Source organism: Megascapheus bottae, chromosome 10, assembly GCF_031878675.1.
Source record: "Megascapheus bottae isolate mThoBot1 chromosome 10, mThoBot2.hap1, whole genome shotgun sequence".
In the NCBI taxonomy this organism is placed as follows: Eukaryota; Metazoa; Chordata; class Mammalia; order Rodentia; family Geomyidae; genus Megascapheus; species Megascapheus bottae.
Genome location: NC_143518.1, coordinates 60494737 through 60517754, shown reverse-complemented (window position 1 = coordinate 60517754; position 23018 = coordinate 60494737). Strand labels below are relative to the sequence as shown.

Genomic DNA, 23018 nt, shown 5'->3' with positions numbered 1-23018 from the left:
CTTACCTCTTAGTGTATCCCGTACTTAACACGACAACAAATCTTGTCGGTTCTATCAGACTTGTACTCTAAATCTTACCATTCTTCCTTCCTTTCCCAGCTCCATCTCCAGTTTAAATTCATCATTATGTGATACCTAGGTTATGACTGCAGTCTGGAGCTTCTAGTTGCTCACCACCAGTGCGGTCTCTTTTCTGCTTTCTACAGAGCAGTTATTTCCTCCCAGTCAAAGTCAGATTTTGTTACTCTTCCAACGGCTCCCCATTTATCCAGGATACATTTTAGAGATAACTTCTGTTCCCCTCTTGGACGCCCGCCCCTTTTAGGTTTCCTCAGTCAGTTCCCCTTGCTCACTGGATTCTAGCCACAAGGATGTGTTGGCTCCCTCCCTCCCTCCCTCCCTTGCTTCTCTCTCCTCTCTCTCTCCTTGTGCCTGTGCAGTGGCTTAGCTTTCTTTGCTCAAGGCTGGCACTGTTCCTCTGGAGTCATAGCTTTGGACATTTCGCTGTTTAACTGGCGACGAGGTTCTTGGAGGTTGTTTTCCCGCGTGGGTTGAACCACGATCCCCAGGTCTCAGTTAGGATCACAGGCGTGGGCCACGGGCGTGCGGAGGAAAGGCCGGCTCCAGGGTGGGCCGGCGAGCAGCGGGACGGGAGGCGGGACGGGAGGCGGCACGCGTGCACCGGCGAGGTCCCGAGTGGGAGGGCGCGGCCGTGCGCGCGTGGCCGGCGAGGGGCCCGGACACACGCGCGACCCCATCGCATCGACGCCCAGGACCACAGGGCCTCCACACCGCGCGGGGGGCGGCCCCCCCGACGTCCCGACCCCCAGGCCCCGAGAGCGGGGACGCGCCAGGCCGGCCCGGACGGGAGAGCGCGCCGCCCCGCCCGGAGAGGAGGTGTCGCTTGGTCACTTCACCGCTTCCAAAACAGGAATGAAAGAAGCCCAAGTTCCTCCGACGCAGCCACCCGGGCTCCTCGGCCTGGAGCGGGGGAGAGGCGCGGAGCACCCCGGCGCGGCGCGCGGGAAGCCGGGCGCGCCGCCACCCGGTCCGCGCCGCCTCCCGGTCCGCAGGGTGGGGCGTGGCCTCTCTCTGCGCTGACAGCCCCGGTGGGCGTGGCCTCCCCCAGCGCCCACAGCTAGGGGGCGGGGTCTTTCCCCGCGCTGACAGATACGGGGCGTGGCCTGGCGCAGCCCCGCCCCTCACCGGGGATGCCGGGATGTTTACACTCCTGACAGAGGTGGCGGCGGCGGCGGCGGGAGGCGGCGCGGGCGTGCGGAGGATGAGCCGCCGCTAGGCTCGCTCCGGGAAGGCGCGTCGCCGTGCGCAGGCAGGGCGGGAGCCGAGCCTGAGCCTCTGCGGGAGCGGCGCGGCGCGGCGTGGCGGGAGGCGGCCGACCGGCTTCGGGCCTCGCAGCCTCAGCCGCTCTCCACCCCCGGCCCAGCGGGCCTCGGCACGGCAGCGCCTGGCCCAGCTGCCCGTGCCACCCCGGGCCCACGAGGGCGGGATTGCGGAGAAGCCTTCACTTCTTGGTGAGTTGCGGTCGGGAGTCCGAGGGCGCTGGCGCAGACGGACCCGGGCCACGCGGGTTCGGCGGGGAACCGGGAGGTCGGGACCGCGCGGGCCGCCTCGGGATCTCCGGCCCGGGGAGGCGGGTCGGGGCGTGCCGCGCTGGAGCCGGGCGTGCTGGAGGTTCGGCCTGGTGGGTGACGACCGTGGCAGCCGGCGGCACGAACTCGGCGCCCGGCGCGGGCCGAGGCCGCTGCCAGTGCAGAGAAAGAAACTCGGCGGCCCGGGTGGCTGCCGCCGCAACAGGTCTTGGGTTTCGGGACCTGAGGAACTTGCGCGAAGTCCCGCCCCCCGGCGGGAGCTGATTGGTGGCGTCCGTTATTTGTCCGCCGCTGATTGGTTGAGCCCGTCTGTCAGGATTCTGCAGGCCGCCCCGCTCGGGACTGCGCGGAGGGTCCCGGCGCTAGAGGGACCGGGTGGTGGGCGAGTCCCGGCTCTGACCGGGAAGTGCGGGTCGGGCCCGCGACCTGCGGGGCGGAGAATGAGCTTGAGGGAGAACCAGATTAGAAAGCGCAGGCCACGGAGGCACGGGCGAGTGTCGGTGCTGACCGCGGGAAGGGAACGGAAAAAAAAAATTGATAGTTGAAGGAGGGGGGGAGGGAGAGAAAAAGGGAAAGACAGAGACTGAGAGGCAAAGGGAGACAAAGGGAAGCCACAGGAAGTTCACGCCAGCTGAAAGGCCACGCGTTTTCCCAATAGCTGCTGGAAATGAAATTCACCTAGAAGCTGCAGCCCGTGGGGTCGTAAAGAATTCCCATTGCCTTGTGTCCTTCAAGGCCTTGGGAGATGAAGTTTGCCATCACTTAGTTGCAGCTAGCCATAAATACGAAGACTGTGTTTACTGAACCTCTGAGCTTTAATCGCACATGTAGAAATAAAAGGGAAATGATTTTGCTGTTAACTTTTTTCCACTGAAAATGACTTTTGTAATTTCACTCGTGAAATGACTGCAATTCCTTTCAGATTACTAATATTAAAAGGATGCAGTTGAAAAAACACAAAACAAAACAAAACTATCAGGGGGCCAGGAGTGTGGCCTAGTGGTAGGGTGCTTGCCTAGAATGCGTGAAGACCCATGTTCGATTCCTCACTACCACATACATAGAAAAAAGCTGGAAGTGGTGCTGTGGCTCAAGTGGTAGAGCTCTAGCCTTGAGAAAACCCAAGGACAGTGCTCAGGCCCAGAGCTCAAGCCCAGGACTGGCAAAAACAACAACAACAAAACCCTATCAGATGCTCATAGTTTTAGAGGGGCATGATGTACCTACGGTGAATACCTACAGTGATTAGAACTACCGGGTCTTAATTCCTTCTTTGAGCAACATGCAGATTCAAGGAGTGTAGGTTTTCCCTGCAGGCGACTGAATCAGATCCTGATAGGATGCATTACAGAATAATGTTCCAAATATGTGCATTATTTAGTTGGCCTGGTCAGGACAGTGAACTAGATAGATCCTGCTGTTGTGCTTAGAAGTATGGCAAATTACTTGCATTCAAGAAGGTTATAGGATGCTTGGGATAAACCCTATGTTAGCAAAACAAGAATTACAGTGGGTTCTGCGGGGCTCTGTAGCACTCCTTGCTGAGTGCACACTAGTATTCTTGCTTCAAGGGCCAGTGCCTCCAAATTGGATAACGTACAATCAGAACCGTCTGGAAGTGCTGCATCCTCTTATTTGCTTCTGGTCTTGAGCCTCAGTGGGGGAAGAGGTGTTAGAACTTTGGAAAAACTTTGCCCCTTGGAGGAGTCTAAGGGGCAGGGGTTATGTGGAGTGTAAGAGGAGAGCCAGCAAAACAAAGCAAAGGTTTTTTTGGGGGAGGGTGAGGGGGTAGAGGATATAGGGGAAGACCCTCAGAGAGATGCCAGCCTGACATTCAGCTCTTGGGTGAGAGGCCCCGCCCTGAGGCCTCAGAATGACGCTGACAGCCTCTGCAGCCAATGAGCGACGAGTATGTCTGGGCTCCTCCAGCTAGGGCGGGTACTTCCTACCAGGCCTGGACTGTAGGGATGCAAGCTCCTCCCCCGAGGACGTGGGCTCCGGGGGGACTTGAGCCCTGGCTGGCTCTGGTGCAATCAGTATGTAAAAATAAACGGGAGGGGGGGGGGGGCTCCGGTTTCCTCTGTCCCCTTCTACACCTCCATTCCTTGATTAAGTTGCTCCTTGAACCTTCTATTCTCCTGAAGCTTCATAGAAAACCAAGCTGCTCAGCAAACTAAATATAGTCTGTGGCTGCTCTGGGTTTTACTCGGAAATTATCTAAAGATGAAAACCTAGAAGTTTCAGAAGCAGATGCACACATTACTGTCTAGATTTACTTATTTAGGTAATACCACTAGTCTTGCACATTTTCTTGGCTGGACAGTTTCAGGACTTTCCTTCCAGCCTAATCTCCTCCTCTCCCCCCCCCCCCCCCCTTTGCTCTTTGCCAAGTATGAGGAAAGTACGCCTGGTATGAATCCTGCTTGCTAGTAGAGGAAGTGAGACTCTAGGCCAGACTTGGAGACTTCAGAAGAATTGCAGATGGAGAAATAAGTCTCTAATCTCGTGGCTCCAGAATCCCTACTCCATCTTCTGGTGGCTCATTAGTAATCTTTATCTATTTAAGGTTTAACTCCCCCCTTTTTTTTTTTTGCCAGTCCTGGGCTTGGGCTCAGGCCTGAGCACTGTTCTTGGGTTTGCTCAAGGCTAGAGCTCTACCACTTGAGCCACAGCACCACTTCTGGCTTTTTGCTACGTATGTGGTACCGAGGAATCGAACCCCGGTCTTTGTGCATGCTAGGCAAGCACTCTACCACTAAGCCAAACTCCCGACCCCACCCTCCCTTTTTTTAAAAATAGGTTTTGTTTTGTAAAGCAGTGCATCTGCACCATCTATCCTCTCTCCATCCCTAGTTCCATCCAAACGAGCATATTTAATGTGTGTGTGTGTGTGTGTGTGTGTGTGTGTGAGAGTGAGTGATTGAGAGCTGTGTGGGCAGCTATTGGTCACTACAACATCTCTAAGCATGGTAGCAAGTTAGAACAGCTAGATGATGCTGTGAAAATACCTTGTGTCATGAGTTGTGTTATAGCAATACAGTTACTTTATGTGTATTTCTATAAATACACTGCAGTCATTTCCAAGAACTATTTCTTTACACTTTTGAAGCTGACTCAAATCGTTCTCCTCCACCAACTTTATTCATCCATGGAGAATGTGGATGAATAATATTTGGATATGTAATTATAATCAAATATGTGCCTTTGTGGCATATGGTAGTGACTCAGAATTTTTAAACTTACATGGTGTACATATATTTATTTCTTTTTGTGTCAGTATTGGAGCTTGAACGGGGGTCTTCTGCTTCTGCTTTGCTTTTTTGGTTCAAGTATAGCACTCTACCACTTGAGCCACACCTTCACTTGCACCTTTTTACTAGCTAATTGAAGATAAGAATTTTCATATTTGTCTGCTCAGAGTGGTTTAGTACCATGATCCTCAGGTCTGTTCCTAGGATTACAAATATGAACCACCAGTACCCTACATATCATTTATTATTAATGTTATGAAACTTCCAAATTATTAATTTTTCTTTTGGTGCTACTATGCATATTACATATCAATATAAGTAGTATTAAAAGTATAATAGTATATGCAGTATATGATACTATATATAGTATATATACTATGTTACATATAGTATATATGAATAGCATTTATATATTGTATGTTACATATTTTACACATTACACTTTTCAAATAGTTTTCGTTCTAAAGAAAACATTTAGAGACTATTTCATGGTTTTGAGTGAACAGTGGGAATGAAAAGATGTCCACAAAGCACTCCTGTGTTTGAGCAGAGAACTTACTTTTTAACATTTATTAAAAGTGACTGCTGTCATGCTGTTTATGTAGTGTGATTGTACAATGATCTGCTTTGTAGTAATGGGTACTCTTAGTGTCCAGCAGGACAGTGTATAAATCTTACTTATTTAGAAATGTGTGTTTGCTCCTTATGCAGTGAATAGGCCCTTTTGTAAATTGCCACTGGACATGAATGGGCAGTAGTTAAGCATTACTTTATTCTCAGGGTGCTTTTGTGTAGATCTGAGGTTCACAAAGGTAGTTTCTTTCTTTTTCTTTTCTTTTTTTTTTTTTTTTAATTGGTACTGGGATTTGATCTCAGGGCTCCATGCTTTCTAGGCAGTACCAGCCATTCCATCTCACCTTTTTTATGTTGATTATTTTTTGAGATAGATGCCTGTGCCAGCCTATTTGTGCTTCCCTTGGAACTGAGATGACAGACAGCTGTACACTGTTATGCCCAGCAAAGTACCAGATAGTAACTATTCTTGGCTTTGTGTGACCATGTAGTCTGTCTTGTAGCTATTGCTTTTGTAGTTCTAGTTTATGCAGACAAGTGGTCATAGCTGTGTTCTAATAAAACTTCATTCACATAAGTAGGCTTTTGGCACAATTTCATCTCTAGAAGACAAGAAGACAATTCTTTTTTTTTTTTTGGTTGGTTGTGGGGCTTGAACTCTGGGCCTAGGCGCTGTTCTTGACTCTTCAGCGCAAGGCTACTACCCTACCACTGGAGCCACAGTGCCACTTCCAGTTTTCTAGTGGTTAATTGGAGATAAGAGTCTCGTGGTCTTTAGTGCCCAGGCTGGCGGTTCACAGCCTCCCGAGTAGCTAGGGTTACAGGCGTGAGCCACTAGAAGACAATTCTTAAGGCCTAAGTTTTATTGTAGCTTGTTGATGTTTCAGTGATATAGGTAAGCTCTGTTACACACATACACTGTGACAACTTATTGATCTCTAATTTTCTTAGAATAATCTCTTAAGTATAGGATCCTGAATTTTGTATTTTACGAACATTTGTTTACCAACCTTTTTTATGTTTTAGGTTTATACATCTTCTCAGGTTCCTCCAGTATTCTTCACTTCTATGAGATCCCAGACACTCTGTGACACTGAGTGAATATGTGTCATGTCTTTTCTTCCTTTTCCTCACCAACCCAAGGTGGAATCTGATGCCAGATTAACTAATAGCACTCTTTGGATGAGTGAGTTTTGGTATGTGTCTTTAATTAGTTTTGATTTTAAGCCTATTAGTATGACCACCTTGGTCACCTTCAGAAGGAACTTCTGACTGAGAAAGTTGTATTTTATCTTTTTAAAGAAAAATGGGCTTAGTTGTTCATAAACTATGGTGTTCTCTCTCCCCTCTCACGTCTCTCTTCTCTGCCTCCTCTCATGGTGGTTTTGGAAAGCAGCCAGTGCTTAGGAGGGTCTTGGGTGCAGGTTTGTGTATGGCCTTGGGGAGGAAGTAAGTCCTCCTTCTGCATGAGTTGGTTGATCTGGATGCACTACCTATTCCTCAGGGAGGCCAAGTGAGCCTTGGGTCATTCTGGAACTTCCTGGCCAATTACCTCCAGCTTTAAGCTTTCCTTATCCCTCCTGCACACACACACACACACACACACACACACACACACACACTACCATTTTCTGTGTTTATTATGGTATCAAAAAGACTAGACCCTGTGAATGCCCTAGTTTGTTTTCTGACTTTACCACCATGATTAGATTGTTTCAGTTTGTCCAGATTAAAATTTTCTCAGCTTAACCAAGGATGCTTTCAAGAGTAAATGAACAACATGGGACTAGACCCTGTTTGTGTTAGTTTCATTTCACCTGCTTCTCTATTCTTAGGACCTTGCCGGGGTGGAAAACACTTCTGCTAGCAGTTTTTTTCTGATGACAGGTCCTGTTACCCACGCTGTGACCTGGCCTTGTCTGAACCGGGTACCTCCCTGTTTTCCTGTCCTTTCAACTTTCCTGGCTTGAATTCCCCTTTCTCTTTGCCCTAGGATTTCCATATTCATAATCTAATGGCCCCTATATTTGAGTTAGTGTTTTCATGGATTTTTATGGGGGTGGGGAGGGGCAGCAATCCTTGATTCTCAGGTAGATAAACCCACACATGTCTTGGGGCCTATATTCTGAACAACAAAAAAAGGAATTTGTGAGAAGATCTTTACTGATTAAAAATGCAAAAATTAAAAATGTTCTTTCTAGTATAGTTAAAATTTTGATTTACTTTTTAATTATTGAAATAACTTTCATATCTTAAAATTCAACTAAGTAAATTATCCTGATTTTTTTTATGGTAATCGTTACAAAAGCAACATATCTCTGTTTGTGTGTGTGTGTGTGTGTGTGTGAGTGACATGCATGTATTTTTTTGTAGGTCCCAGGGCTTGAACTCAGAGCCTAGGCACTGTCCCTGATCTTCTTTGTGCTCAAGGCTAGCACTCTATCACTTTAGCCACAGTACCACTTGCAGCTTTTTCTAGAGTTTATTGGAGAGAAGAGCCTCATGGACTTTTCTCCCTGGGCTGGTTTTGAACTGTGATCCTCAGATCTCTGTCTCCTGAGTAGATAGGATTGAATACATGAACCATGGGCACCTGGTTGCTTTTCTTTTAATTAATGGACAAATCTGCACAATTATTCATATATACAGTAGACTTTTAACATGTATTAATAAAAATTTAATAAGTTTTAGTAAGATTTTTCCATTTGATAAGTATTTTGGCAGACTTTTTTTTGTTTAACTTGAAATTGCTGTTGGTTGATTGTCTTTGGTTGCAGGGCTGTCCATGGACTCATGTATGAATCCATTTTATTTTTAGGTAGGAAGGGGTTTATCACATACTATTTAGTAGTTTTTATAGTTATGAAGGTCAGTCTTCTAGCAAAGTGTCCCTGTATCAGGTTTCCTAGGAAGTTGCTCCTGTTATTTTGATTAAAACTGCACAAACACTGACCAGATCAATAGACAGGGACAGAAAAGAGGATGCTGCTATTCCTGATTTTTCCCTTACTTTAATGGCACAAGACAATTATATTAGTTTCCAGGTTACTGTAACCTTTTAGTAGAAACTACATGGCATAAAACAAGTGTTTGTTAGGGAGGATGAATACTCTCTGGTATTCGTGGTATGGTATTCTTTTTTGTGTGCGCCTCTGTGTTGTCTTCTGTTCCTGTAATGACCTCTTCCAAATGACCTTAGTCTTACACTTTTCATTCAGATTTGTTTTTATACAAGAGTTTTTCAAATATTGTGTCTTCAGGTTTTCAAAGCCCATGTAAGGATTATTACTGAGAGAAAAGGCACCCAAATTTACCTTGTGCCTTTGTAATTGTAGTTATTGAGTATTTTATCACTGTTGTAAAGTGGATGTTCCTAGAAAGGTTTGCTATTTTTTTTTTTTTGGTCAGTCCTGGGCTTAAGCTCAGGGCCTGAGGACTGCCCTTGGATTTTTCTCAAGGCTAGAACTCTACCATTTGAGCCTCAGCACCACTTCTGGCCTTTTCTAAGGATGTGCTACCAAGGAATCGAACCTGGGTCTTCGTGCATGCTAGACAAGCACTCTACCAATAGGCCAAACTCCCAGCCCAGTTTTCTATTTTTTATTATCATCTTGTGGTGTTCATAGGTGTTCATCAGTGCATTTTACACTAATACTTCACAGATTTATTGACTACTTTCTGAATTAGAAGGAAGTTGACAAGTTGTTTAAAATAAGCTTTTCATTTAACATGAGAAAAACAGCAATTCAAGGATATATCTTAACTAATCTGTGTGGCTTGACCACACAGGCCAGAAAACCATACAGATATCCAGGCACAAAGAACAAGGAAGGTTTACTTCTGCAAAGGGATGAGAAAGACTCCTTCTCATAAGAAGTGCCGGCTATTGTCTGAGGTGACTTATATAACCACCAAGGCAGAGACCTTGGAGTGGACGTGTGGACCAGTGTCTTCTGCATGGAAGACTAGGATTTATGTCTGCTGCCCAAGTCGCAGATAAGGGGTCTGCAGGTGCCCAGAACTGAAGGACACTTTAAGAGAATCTTGTTGCCTTGTATGGTTTTAACTGCCCCAAAGGAGTGCCATCTCAAGGTAAAGTAGGGAAGAGATTGATTATTTACTGCCTGTACCAAATAGGCTTAGTATTGCCTAGGAGAAGAGCATGCTAGGCTATGGGAAAGGAGCCTGTTGTGCTAACAACTGTGTTTCATTAGTTTCCAGATCTGCTGAGTTTTCATTTCAAGGATGGTTTGATCTTAGTTTTGTAGCAGCATAATGGCATGAGTAAGTTCAGCATGGCTGCTGACAGCGTTTTCACTTGTCCTGTTTGTCGTGGTATGCTTTCAGTAAAGATTTGCTGAGTGACAGCATGACTCCTTTTTAATTGCATATGTCAGGCCCTTCAATGCCTTATTAAAAGAGTGAATATTGGAGTGCCTATTTTTTGCACTTGTGAAATGTTTCTGTCACCTCAAAAATGAGGAATATTAGGGCTTCTTGTTATATCCTCATTTTGAAATAGGACCGAAGAACAACAAATTGCCAGTATGGAGGCCACTCCTAAGAAAGATTTTTTTCTTCCAGGTAATATGTAGAATAACTAGGAATGGCCAGATAATTCAAGGGTGATTACAGTGCTCTCTGGTAGTATTCTGTGTGTGTCACATCCATTCATTCATAAGAGGTAGACATCATTTTTGTTTGTCAATCACTTTAATATATTGAAAATAAATCTGCCCTCAGTGCTTCCTGTGTACTTGCAATTTTGATGGGCATCAGAAATTCCTTTTCTCCCTCTAATTTCTTCCCCTTCTCTGATTCAGGGATCTTATCTCTTAGAAATTTGTTCTACTTCATTTATTCCATGGACTTCCTGTTTAGGGACAGCTCGTGTGAAGTAGAATGGCTGGAAGTTAATCAGCTAGCCCAAGGATTTCCCTCTCGTGATTTGTTTATTTTTAAAATAATTTGTGTAGCTGTCAAAAATGATTCTCAAACTCTGGATCTCAGGCTGTGCATTTTGAAAGAAGTTCCCCTGGTGATTTCTATGCACTGAACTGGACAAATTGGGGCTGGGAAAGTGGCTTAGTGGTAGAGCGCTTGCCTACCATGCATGAAGCCCTGGGTTTGATTTCTCGATACCACAGAAACAGATAAAGCCAGAAGTGGCACTGTGACTCAAGTGGTAGAGTGCTAGCCTTGAGCAAAAGAAACTCAGAGATAATGCCCTGACTCTGAGTTCAAGCCCCAGGACTCCAGGCCTGTAAAAAAAAAAAAAAATGGACGGATTGCTCTGTGATGGAAACTTGCTTTATAAATCAGCAGTGTAGGTAATTCTCACACAAGTGTTCCTCACGCTGAAAGATTCTAGGTAGTCTGCTTTTGTTTTATAATGAGCATCTTTTTCTACTGTTGAAATCATTCCTAGATACAAATGTGCAGTACTGTAGAAGACTTTATGCTTAGTAATCACACTGTTCTGGAATATGTAAATAATGTCTCAGCTCAAAACATGGTAGGTATTATGAAATTATTGTTCACCTATAATTACCAAGGAATTATACATATTTCATAAATGGCAATTGAGTCTAGCAGAGAAGAATTACACTTCAAATCAAGTGAAAAGGAAGTAAGTCCATCTAAGTGTTTATTGTATCCCAAATAAACTACCCTTGTTAGTGTAATGTGTGGTATATGTTCTTCTCACCATTTTTGGTGCTTTTTACAGTATTTTTCTCTGCTCAAAGTGAAAGCTTACCACTTCCCTTGCTCCTGAGCTGTCAGCCACCCCATCCCCCAAGACACATAAACCTTTTGCCTCTTACCTAGAGCTTTTGCCTCTGGTTACCAATACCTGGTTACCACTCATTCTCTGGGTCTTGTTCTGCAGATTAGATGTTCCAAGCCTTTCTTTGAATATCTGGCCACGCTGGAAAATGATCAAGAACACTATGATGAATAACTTGCTCCTTTTTCCATGACTGCCTTATTTCCATTTGGTATATTGATGCCTTCTAACTTTCCTTTCTGGCAGTGGATACAGACATACAGAATAATATCATACAAATGATATCATTTATTCCAGAAAGTTTATTTAATGATAGTTTAAAACTTCCTCCTATGAGTGATTTTTCTTGTAACTTTATAGTTGATAAGCAGCACAGTTATTTTTTGTTTCTGGCCGTATCTTCTACCTTCTTCTGTTACTCTTTGCTAATTCCCAGTCAGAAAAAGACAAATTTAATCCCTAACTTTCTGGCCAGTGCCACCAACTATGTTACAGGAAACTGAAAGAAGATAAGTTGACTAGTATCCTTGCTTTTGGCAAGAGAAGAAATCATATAAGATGTGAATGTAGTAAAGGTGATAGGAAAGTTTACTAGAGAAATCTAACACAGAAAGATGTGGTACAGACACACAACAGGAAGACATCCCTTCAGCCCATCTCCATCACCTTGAGCCATCTCCTTGCTTGACCTTGGGTCAGAGAATGAGAATCAGAGTCCTTGAAAATGGCTCCCTGATTGGTGGGACTACTTTCTGTTTCCTGTAAGATTGTGATGCCATAGATTTAGTGTCCCCTTCTTATTTCCTCATTTTTTGGGCCTTCTTCATTGTTTTGTAACCCCCTAACCCCATTTTGTAGTCTGGTAGTCTGGAAGGTTTTGGTTTATCAACTTATCCTACTAGCTGCAAGTTTTATAAATTGCAATGACCTAATTGGCTACATTTCTACTAATTACCAATCCTTTTCTTTCTCATATGCTATTAGAAGAGTCTCTTTGACATAAGAGGTCTAGCAGTTCTAGATCAAGTTCAGGTTCAGTTTTGTTTCCATAGGCCAAACACAAAGTTTGATATTTAATATGAGTGAATGAATAGATAATGGAACTCAGTTTGAAGTTGGGTGTCTAGTCTTGAGAGAGGGCATTGATATTGTAATTCATAGTTTTGATAATAAAAAGGAGCTGGTCTGTAATGATGTACTGATGCCCAGTGAAGAAATATTGGGCTTATGTCTCCTGGGCAGGGCAAGGTTCTGGCATTACATTCACTTCACATTTCTTTGTTTTCCTTTTCTTCCATTTTGTACCCCCCACTGCCCCCCCCCCCACATGCTGAAGAAATTTGGAAGTTGTTAGTAGGTAGTTGACAGCAGATAAAATCACATTTCACATTTAAGGGAGGACTCTAGTATCTCAGTCTTGCAGGCAATGCCTCATTCTTAGACCTCTTTTAACTATGTGATTATCATGCTCAGAATGTGTGTGTTTCCAGAGTTTCTGTTTTGTGAGCTTTGTAGGACATCTGCACACAGCACTTGCTGCTAAACTCAGTTTTAAATCAATATGAGTTTATCTGAATGTTGGAATCATATTTTCCTGATGGCAGAGGACAGGCCATATGATCACTGGAGCTGGCCAACAGCTAAAAGGTAAATGGTTCTGTGAATTACATACATTTATATGCTTCCCCCCTCCTTTTGTTTTTGTTTTCCTCCTCTGTACCACTGTTTATTCACAGGCTAGAGAGAACTTTGGAGGTTGGTGGAGGGAGATGACAGTGAACAGGAATGACAATGAATAGAAAGGGACAACAGAAGATATGAGGGGGAAGACTTTGTCAGCAGTGGTGAGGGTCAGATGAGGGTCCCTTTAAAAGGGAGAGAATGATGCAGAACGTGTGATCAGGAAGTTGGGTTAGTAACTTCCTCTACTGTTGATTCTTTTCATAGGATCTTACGTAATCGTGGAATTGAGTGAGTGTGTGTAGGCTGTGCCATAGTTGGTTAGTGTTCTTATAGTTAGAAATTAAGGTGGTAAGTTTGTGTCATTAGATTCACTCACTAGGTGTTAGGTTTCTGCATTTTTGTAGTGTATGTTAATTAATCCTAGATAGAAGTGTTCCCCAATAAACGCTATGCGTGTTGGTTGATTATAGAAGGAAAATAAATTTCAATCGATCAGTGTCTAGAGAGTTTTCCCAGTTTTACATGGAGATCCTAAGTTGATTTGCCAAGTTTTTAATATTAGAAGGCACCTGGGATCACTCAAATATTTAGATTATCCTTTAAGTCTGGAGGATTACATTCCATATCAAAGCAAATATCCAGCTATAGTTCTTTCTGAGAATTTTCACATCTATTTGTTACACAATATGAGAGCAACTGAATGACCTAACATTGTGTCCTACAGCTTGGCTTGTCTATCTTTAATGAGGGCCCCTGCTCCAGTCTGATCCTGACTTACCTTTTCAGATTTATTTCTGCATTTCTTCCCCATTTTAGTCACATCTCGATTTATTGACTTTTGGATAAATTTTATACTCCTGGCTGCTCTGCTCTGTTTTTCATTGTTATTTTTTCTTTTCTTGCCCCTTTTTTTGGGTGTGGGTCATAGGGCTTGAACTTGGCCTGGGTGCTGTCCCTGAGCTGTTCAGCTCAAGGCTACCACCCTGGTCCTGGGCCTGGGCATTGTCTCTGAGCTCTTCTGCTCCAGGCTACCACCCTACCCCTTGAGCCAAACCCCACTTCCCGTTTTCTAGAGGTTAATTAAAGATAAGTCTCAGGTTCTTTTGTACCCCGGCTGGCTTTGAACTTTGATCCTCAGATCTCATCCTCCTGAGTAGCTAGGATTACTGGTGTGAGCCACCGAGTCCAGCTAGTTCTTGCCATTTTTAACACCTGTTCCCATATTTCAATTATTTGCTCTTAATTTCTTAAAATCATTAAGTTCTGCTTAATGATTGTACAAAGATATAAAGAAATCCTTATTCTGTGTCTTTAGATCTTTAGAATTTTTTTTTCATTAACATTGATTTTTACATCATATTTCAAATGACATATTTAACAAACAACTATTCAAGAAGGAAATCTCTATATACAATCACTGGCACTTAGATTTTAGAACATAATTGAAATTGGGCTGAGGGTTTGTATGTTATAGATAATTATGTCTATAGAGTCACAAATTTTTATGTCTATGTAGTTGTGTTTCTGTTTCCAATACCATGTCCATAGCATTGGGTACGCAAATATTGAGTCCTCGCTCTTGTCTTTAGAATATTTTTGTCGTTTACTGTGAATATATTTGTCTTAATGTCCTTGGAATATCAGCTTCTGGAAGGTGTGAATCACATCCGGTACATGCTTTTGTTTCCTAAAAGGCCTTGCACCACTCTTGTCAGAACTGGCTATTCAGAGCTGGCAGGTGCCTGTTACCCAGGCTTTGTAGGAAACAGGAGGTCTGGGCAAGTCCTAGCAGTGAGAAATTGTCCAGAACAGATGAGCACTTGCTTCCAGGGAAGTCTAGGCCAAGTGCCAGGCCCGTGCCTCTGCAGGGCGGTGGTGTGAAAGAAGTCTTGCTTTGTGGAATAGGTGAGAGCCTGGGCACTGTGGGGACAGTGAGGAATCTAAGGATGACAGGCTGGGCTTTGTGTCTGAATCCGAAACAAGAAACCTATTGGTTCTAGGAAAAGCATGGGTATATCAGATATGGACTAGGTACAAATGAGTGGGGCAGGGCATGGTGTGATGACAGAGATGAGTTTAGTGATTAAATATGTTGGAGGCATTGGCTACAGTGTGAGAAAATGATTTTCTGGAATTAGGTCATGTCTTAAAACAGGGCCAGAGTCAATTTCAATTGACTTGAAGATCATGGTCACAAGGATTCTTACACTCCTTTCTTCACACCTGTCCCTCTGGCTTACAAAGACCACTCACCCTTCTCTTAAATTGTTCATTTGTCAGATTAACTCCAGGTTGGTATTATAGCAGTCAGTTTTCTTGTGTAGAAAAGATAGAATTAAATAAGGAAAAAAAAAACTAGGCTGCTACTTGAAATTATTTCCTTAAGAATGATTACTAATTGTTTCTTGATAGAAGACTTTTATTTGATTGAGTGCTTCCTTAGTGGATTGTTCCCCTTCTCTACAGGTCATATATCTTCTTGCATAGTTTTTATTGTTAAAAGTTTAGAAAAATAGTCACAGTGTAAAAAATTACTGTGTCAAACCTTCCACATACTTACAGAGGGCGTGTGCAGATGGATGAGAGAGATACCATGTGTACGCCTGAATTAGTACAGCAGCAGGAGGAAATTAACTTGGAAGGTCTCCAGAGAAGGCCTTAAGCAAGGCCTTGAATACTGTGCTGGGAAGACTGAACCCTTTTTCTCCGGTGACATGATTACAAAGTTATTTTGCCTTTATCTTTTCAAATTCCGATTGTGAAATCAACAAAAACTGTGCTTTGTGATATCTCCATTTGGTTCTTAGTTAATGGCAGATCAGAAGTAGCATCGAAATAGAATCAAGGTAATTGTAAATGGGACCTCAGAGGAGGCATTGTTAAAAGATGTATTCCTTTATAAATCTACCATCCATCCACCCATCCATCCATACATATGTACACATATATACACATATGTATGCATGTATGTATGTATGTATGTGTTTTTGTGGTACTGGTTATGAACTCAGATCCTCATGCTAGCTAGAATATTCTATCCTTTTGAGCCTACCCTCTGACCCTTTATGCTTTAGTTTTTAATTTTTATTTGGAGAATACTTTATTTGTTTCTGTAATCCAACCCACGGGTGTTTTTTTTTTTTAATGTATGATTTTGTTTTTTGCCTGAAGCCAGCTTTACACCAAAATCCTACTACCTGCGTCTATGAATGGCTGTGGTTGGCTTATTCATTGATTCATTGAGATAGGATTTTGCTTTTTTTTTTTTTTTCCAGGCTGGATTTGAACTGCTGCTTTTTAAGTAGCTGAAATTACAGGCATGAACTACAATTCTACCTCATATCTATTTTTGAGAACTACTTTACAAATAGACTAAATTTGTATTATGATATACTTAGGAATTTCCAAGAATAGTACTTAAAAATAATTCTGTTTAACATCAATTGAATTTATTTATTTAAAGAAATCTTCCAAGTACGTCATATTTGCTTCTACCTGGGTATGTTCCCCCCCGCCCCCCCCTGCTTAAAGTTCTTTTACTGTTTTCTCAGAACCATGTCTAACCCCTCAGTCTCTTAAGATTACTTTATAATTTGAACCTTAGCTCTGGCTGGTCTGGTGTTACATGTTTGCAGTGCTGTTCATAGCTTGTTCCATGCTTTGGTCTGGAATAATCTCTTTTTTGTCCTAGTTAACTCCTCCTTCCCCAAGTCTTTTAAGACTTACTGGGATTATCTTCTTTGCAACACTTTGCCCAACCATGACAGCCAGTCTGGACCCTGACGTCTTCCCATGACCTCTTGCAGTGTCAGTGCCCTGGGAATGCATCTGCTGTGGTCCTTGCTTCCTTGTGTTATAAACTGGCTTCGGCATGTCTCCCCTGTCAGTAACTACTTCCTGGAGGAGAAATTGCTTTAGCTTCGTGTGTGTGTGTGTGTGTGTGTGTGTGTCTGTCTGTCTGTCTGTCTGTCTGTCTGTCTGTCTGTGTCTGTGTCTGTATGTCCCAGGGACTCAACTCGGGGCCTGGATGCTGTCTTTGAACTGTTTTGCTCAAAGTTGGTGTTCAGTCCCTTGAGTAACAGCTCCACTTCCTACATTTTGGTGGTTAATTGGAGACAAAGTCTCACAGACATATTACCTGAGCTGGCTTTGAACTGTGAGCCTCACAAGTAGCTGTAGGCTTGAGCCATTTGAACTGTGAACCTCACAAGTAGCTGTAGGCTTGAGCCACTGGCACCTGGCAGCTGTTTGTGTTTTCAGCAGTTTAGAGGTAGACATATGTATCAGTTGTGCTCAGAGACTAACTTAATGAGTGAGTTGGAGAGGAAAGAGCTGAGGAGTCTGGACAGCTCGCAGTGGTTATTTTGGCTAGGTTGGTGGTAATCTGAGCAGACAACAGTATTAGATCTCTCCAGCTGTAGTGTTCTTTTCCTTCCCCCTTCAGAGTACTTGGGGCATTTTATTGGAATGGTACAAATAAAAAAAATTAGAGTTAACTTTCTTGCATTTTCTAAGGACTTATTTTACATCTGTCTAAGTGTCTTGATTGTTGAGGACAGGGCTATCTTTTTACCAGGAATAAGAGGCATTATGTTTTCAATGGAATATTTTCTAATTTTCAGATACCAGCGACTCTTGGTAGTTTCTTGGAAGCAGTAGGAGCATGATCATGAGAACTAGGAGGAGGAAACTTAGAAATTTTGCATCTTTATACAAATATGCTTGCAGCTAGACTTTCTGTGCCACCTTGGTGTAAAGACCAAAGGGTATGGGTACTTCCATGTATACTTCCTGCAAGACAACTGAACATCAAAGTTCTACAAATATCTACTTGTTGACTAGGGAAAGTGAGAGCTAGATGTAGCTTTCAGGAGGCTTAGATCTTAGGACTGTGGTTCAAAGCCAGTCCAGGGAAGGAAAGTCTTCAAGACTCTTACTCCAAATGAGCAGTGGAGCACTATCCTTGAACAAAAATACTCAAGAGCACCTGGAGTTCAAGCCAGAGAGGGCGTGTGTGTTGTGTGTGTGTATGTGTGTATGGAGAGCTTGTAAAATTTCCTAAATGCCTTCGGCTGAAAGAGCAAACAAGAAATATTAATCAGACTGGCTTTGAGTTGACAAAGTCCTACAGTTTAAATACTGTGCATAGAGTAACTTCCCTAATTCTTCTAGCTTGACTTTGGCGTGCTTGTGGCATATCTTGGTGACACTGTGTAGTAGGCAAGTGGTTCTATGGATTTTGAATGACAGTAATGTAGTCTGTGCAGAGCTGGTTTCAGCTGGTACAGGGACTGTGCTGGGTCACATTGATGGCCGGTACATGGTGAGGGAGGGTGTGTTGACATGTTTTGATCACCCGTACTTCCTTATAAAAGATAGTTTTATTGAAAGGTAAGTCAATGCTCATATACAAGGGGAAACTAAAAAGCTAACAAGGTATTTTTCTTGTGAGCTCCCAAATAATTACTATTTCCATCCTTAATAAACTTGTTTTTAAGGCCTTTAGAATATAATATTTTTCCAATACTTGATTATTTTATAGTTAAAGTAATGAATTTTTCACAGGTTCAGAAAGATTCTGCAAATCAGCTAGATATCACTTATACAATTGATATTGTATAATGGGAAATCACACAGTTTTCAGTGGTTTAGTTTGGTTTAATAGTAAATAATATTGTATTTACTATTTTGTTAATTTAGAATTATAACTGTTATTGTTACCCTGATGCGGGATAATGTATTCATTAAATCAAGATTTCATAAGGTAATTGTGACTAAAAGGATATTTTACATTTATTTTATTTTCTGGTGCAAAAGAGTGAGCGACCACAAGGTGGTACAGGTTAGGATTAAAATAATTTGGCAGAGTTTGGTGAGAAAGTTTTCTTAGCAGCTCCAAGGTTAATTTTGAATAGTCCATTCACAGAATAGATCATACAGTTCTGAGACATAAATGAGAATGCAGGAGCAGTTGAATTTAGTTCCTCAGAAGATAAATTTTGAAACATAAAACCAAACTGATTTTCCTTGAAAAAAAATCTTGCTATTAAGAATTATTTGTGGGGCCAGAAACATGGCTTAGTGCTAGAGTGCTTGCCTAGCATGCATGAAGCTAGCATGCATGATTCCTCCGTACCACATCAGATAAAGCTGGAAGTGGTGTTGTGGCTCAAGTGGCAGAGTGCTAGCCTTGAGAAAGCCCAAGGACAGTGACTAGGCCCTGAGTTCAAGCCTCGAGACTAGCAAAAAAAAAAAAAAAGAATTTTTGTGGCCATTAGAGTTTTTCTTTTTAGGTACTTGTTTTTCCTTCCTCTTTTATTTTCTCTTTTCTCAAATTTAGCTTGCCTTGGGAATAATTTGGTAACTAGGAAAACAAATTCAAAGATAAAATGATTATGTTTTTCTTTTAAATGTATGTGTTGGGTAGGCTGGGAAGGCATGTGTTTTGAAAGAAGTTACACATTTGATTTTTTTGTAAACCATTGATTATGTCCTACTATTTGAGTTATCTATTAAATAGACTGTTGTGACTCAGGTACTGAGAATGCAGTCCGGAACTGGTCGAGAGAATGAAAAAATTCACTGGAGACGAATTCAGAAGATGTGCAGTCCTTGCTTTCCTGCTTAACTTGGGCTCCTTCTGTCCTCTATTTACTCTGTGTATCAGAAACAGTGACTGATGAGAAGGGCTACCTATACTTATTGTACATACTGAAGTATGTCATGGAAAGAGGATTTAGGAAGCTCAGGAATGATAAAGGAACAGAACAGTGTAAAAGAGGAGATATGCAAAAATGTTTGTTCAGTGAATAAATATGAATAGTTACTAATGCTTCCTATAAAGATAAAATATTTACAATTGTTAGTTCAGAAAATTCTATTCAATTTCCTCTTTGTCTTATTTAAGTAAGTATTCTGTTTTTTTTTTTCTGTTAGTATTTGATGTGGACAAAGGCTGTTAAAATGAATTACACTAAAATAATAATTTCAATGTTTCTGTGTATGTGTTTGCATTCTATAGGTTCTTATCAATGCTTCTGTAGTAGAATTACTACTAATGAAACCAGAAGCATCCTGCTTTATTTATTCAAGATCCATAGCTTTCAGAAGACAATGAATACATGGCTACATTTGTACAGTGCTCAGGGCCTGAACACTGTCCTTGGACTTTCTCAAGGCTAGAGCCCGTCCACTTGAGTCACATCACCACTTCCAGCTTTTTCTATGTATGTGGTACCTAGGAATAGAACCTGGGTCTTTGTGCATGCTAGGCAAGCACTCAACCACTAGGCCAAACTCCCAGCCCCTGAAGTAGTTTTTTTTTTTTTTTTTTGTAGTCAGGCTTGGAAGAACTGTCCTAATTCTTTATCATCACTCTGTGTCAATTTTTTTCCCCACTATACATACTTTAAAAAATACAACCATTTGGAAGGGAACACATACAGAATGACAATTCACATACTGTGCAAATATGAAATGATATTTTGAATCTCCTTGCATTTAAATTAAAGAACCACTAATCTTAAAAAAAAACACACAGCAATGTAGTGAGCATGTACATTGTGAGACTTGACTTGTGTGAAGTGCTAAGCAGACACACATGAGATACTTGAAAGGTCATGCTATGCTCGCAGTTAGCCTAAACAAGTACAAAAGGCTTTTTTTTGTTGTTGTTGCTATTGTTCAAACTGACAGTCTGAGTAGAGATCATATGCTTTTGCTTTCTTATAGAGAGTTTTTTTCTGTGAAGCTAATTAGAAGAAATTGAACTCAACTACATTCCTGTACTAATGGTTATCTTTGTGAACATCATTTTATTCTTCCAGTGTTTTCCATGGAATGCATCCTGTATTTGTTGCTTGTATGGTAAGGACTGAGAAGTTAATCAGTCCTTGCATCAAAGTACTCATTATAAATTTTCCTCTAAAGGGAGGAAACACAGGAACTAGGCATATACTTTTCTTTAATCATGCAAAACTAGGTGCTCATGTGATATATTTAATGGTGTTGGTACTGGGGCTTGAACTCAGGACTCTGCCCTCTTGCTTGGCCTTTTTCCTTCTGACTGGCATTCTGTCATTTGAGCCACCAGTCTAACCCATCTTTTATGCTGCTTGATTGGAAGTGGAGCCTCAGGCTTTCTTGCTGGGGCTGGCTTCAAACCGAGCTCCTCATCTCAGTCTCCTGAGTAAGCCAGCAGCACCTGGCTAAACTTCAACTAAATTTCCCGACTGTAAGACCTGTAGTTTTTAGAACGACCTTTTGCTTTATGTAAGTTTGCTTGGTTATGTATAGAGATTTTGTGTATTGAAGTGTACAAATAAGAAATAAATAGATGGAGTGTTTAAGTTGTTGCTTCATGTGTTTAGATTATGGGTAGGATCTTAGATGGACAAATAACTGATTCACCAGCATATACTGACAAATAGAGTGTTTCACACAGGACCTCCTGACTAGAAAGCAGAGTTAGCCAAGATGCCTCCCTCAGGGCAGCTGTTGCAGTAAGATGGTATAGCTTATCTGGACTAGAGCAAAAAGTTAGAAATATCCTTGTAGGAGGATGGGTGAGTGGTTCGTCAAGTCCACAGTGTAGTATTCATATGGGGACTGTAAGATTGAGGTTAAGAAAATTATGTTTTACTTATTAAATAGTTTTAGGCGGGAGTATGACATTGTCATACTTGTATTTTAGAGGGATCCTTACATATACATCTATATATGTATGTACATGGCTAGGAATCAGGATGAGTAGATGTCTTGAGGGACCAGGATGACCAGACAGCTATTTGGGAAGTAGACTTAATAGGAACTGAGAGCCGACATGCATGTAAGGAAGTAAATAGAGCTGATGTGATCTATAGAATTGTGTGGGCTGGCCAGGTGACTGTGCCATTCAGTATGAAAGGAAGTAAATTCTAGATTTGGGATATCAGAAAGATACAGTAGAGTTGGAAATAAGATTCCAGTTTGTTTTTTTTTAATAATCATCAGTATGTAGGAGGCAGGCTATATGCCAGCTGCAAATGCATCATTATCGATCTAAATAATCAAGGGATTTACTATTATAGGAAACTTGTGCTCGAGAACCAGCAGTCTTGTTTATTGATGATAAAGCAAATGATGCCTTTTGTATAGAAATGATAAAAGTAGATAAAGTGATTAATCCTTATGCTCTTTACAGTAATGATTCACTTTAGTAGTGTTATTTATTTAAGTAAAGTACAGAGAAAGGAATAATACACAGTTCTAAACTAGTAATTGATGCAACTAAGTTGCTGGAACTAGGTAGGCACTTTATCAAAAAATTGGAGCTGTATGCCAGTGGCTCATGCCTGTAATCCTAGCCACTCAGGAGGCTGAGATCTGAGGATCATAGTTCAAAGACAGCTTGGGCAGGAAAGTCTGTGTGATTTTTTTTTTTTTTTTAAGTTGGTCATGGGGCTTGAAATTTGGGTCTGAGCACTGTCCCTGAGCTCTTCAGCTCAAGGCTACCACCTTATCCCTTGAGGCACAGTGCCACTTTCGTTTTCTGGTGGTTAATTGGAGATAAGAGTCTTCATGGACTTTTGTGCCGGGCTGGCTTTGAAAGGCGATCCTCATATCTCAGCCTCCTGAGTAGCTAGGATTACGGGTGTGAGCTACCATGCAGAGCTAGTCTATGTGATTTTAATCTCCAATTAATCACCTAAAGGCCAAAAGTGCAGTGGTGGCTCAAGTAATAGATCACTAGCCTTGATCACAAAAACACAGAAATAGTGCTCAGGCCCTTATTTCAAACTCTATGACTGGCATTAAAAAAAAGGGCAAAAAAAAATAAGAAATTGGAAGGGAACAGAGTGTTTTTTTTTGTATTATTAAATGCCTGAAGTAATCAACAATTACTTTACAGTCCAAAGAGAACAGATTGTGGTAAAAATGTCATATACACATTCAGATAATTATTCACATATGATGTCAATAGAATATTTTTAGATAGTTAAGAATTAGAGAAAGGATCTTGTATGTGAGTCTTCATTTTCTTGAAGATGAACAATTAAAGTTAGTTTTTGTGAAATTATATTGGAGAGGAACATTGTACAGTGCTCTGGTGATAAACATTGAGAAACATTGCAT

General features: G+C 42.0%; 1 protein-coding gene across 2 annotated transcripts in view; it reads left to right on the top strand.

The window, feature by feature from the left end:
* The first annotated feature begins 1249 nt into the window (after positions 1-1249).
* Positions 1250-23018, top strand: part of Nek7 (NIMA related kinase 7) — a 134098-nt gene continuing 112329 nt past the window's right edge. For both annotated transcript variants that reach the window (XM_090341463.1, XM_090341465.1), the window contains exon 1: positions 1250-1532. The gene's annotated coding sequence lies outside the window, so the exon portion shown is untranslated. The remainder of the gene's footprint in view (positions 1533-23018) is intronic.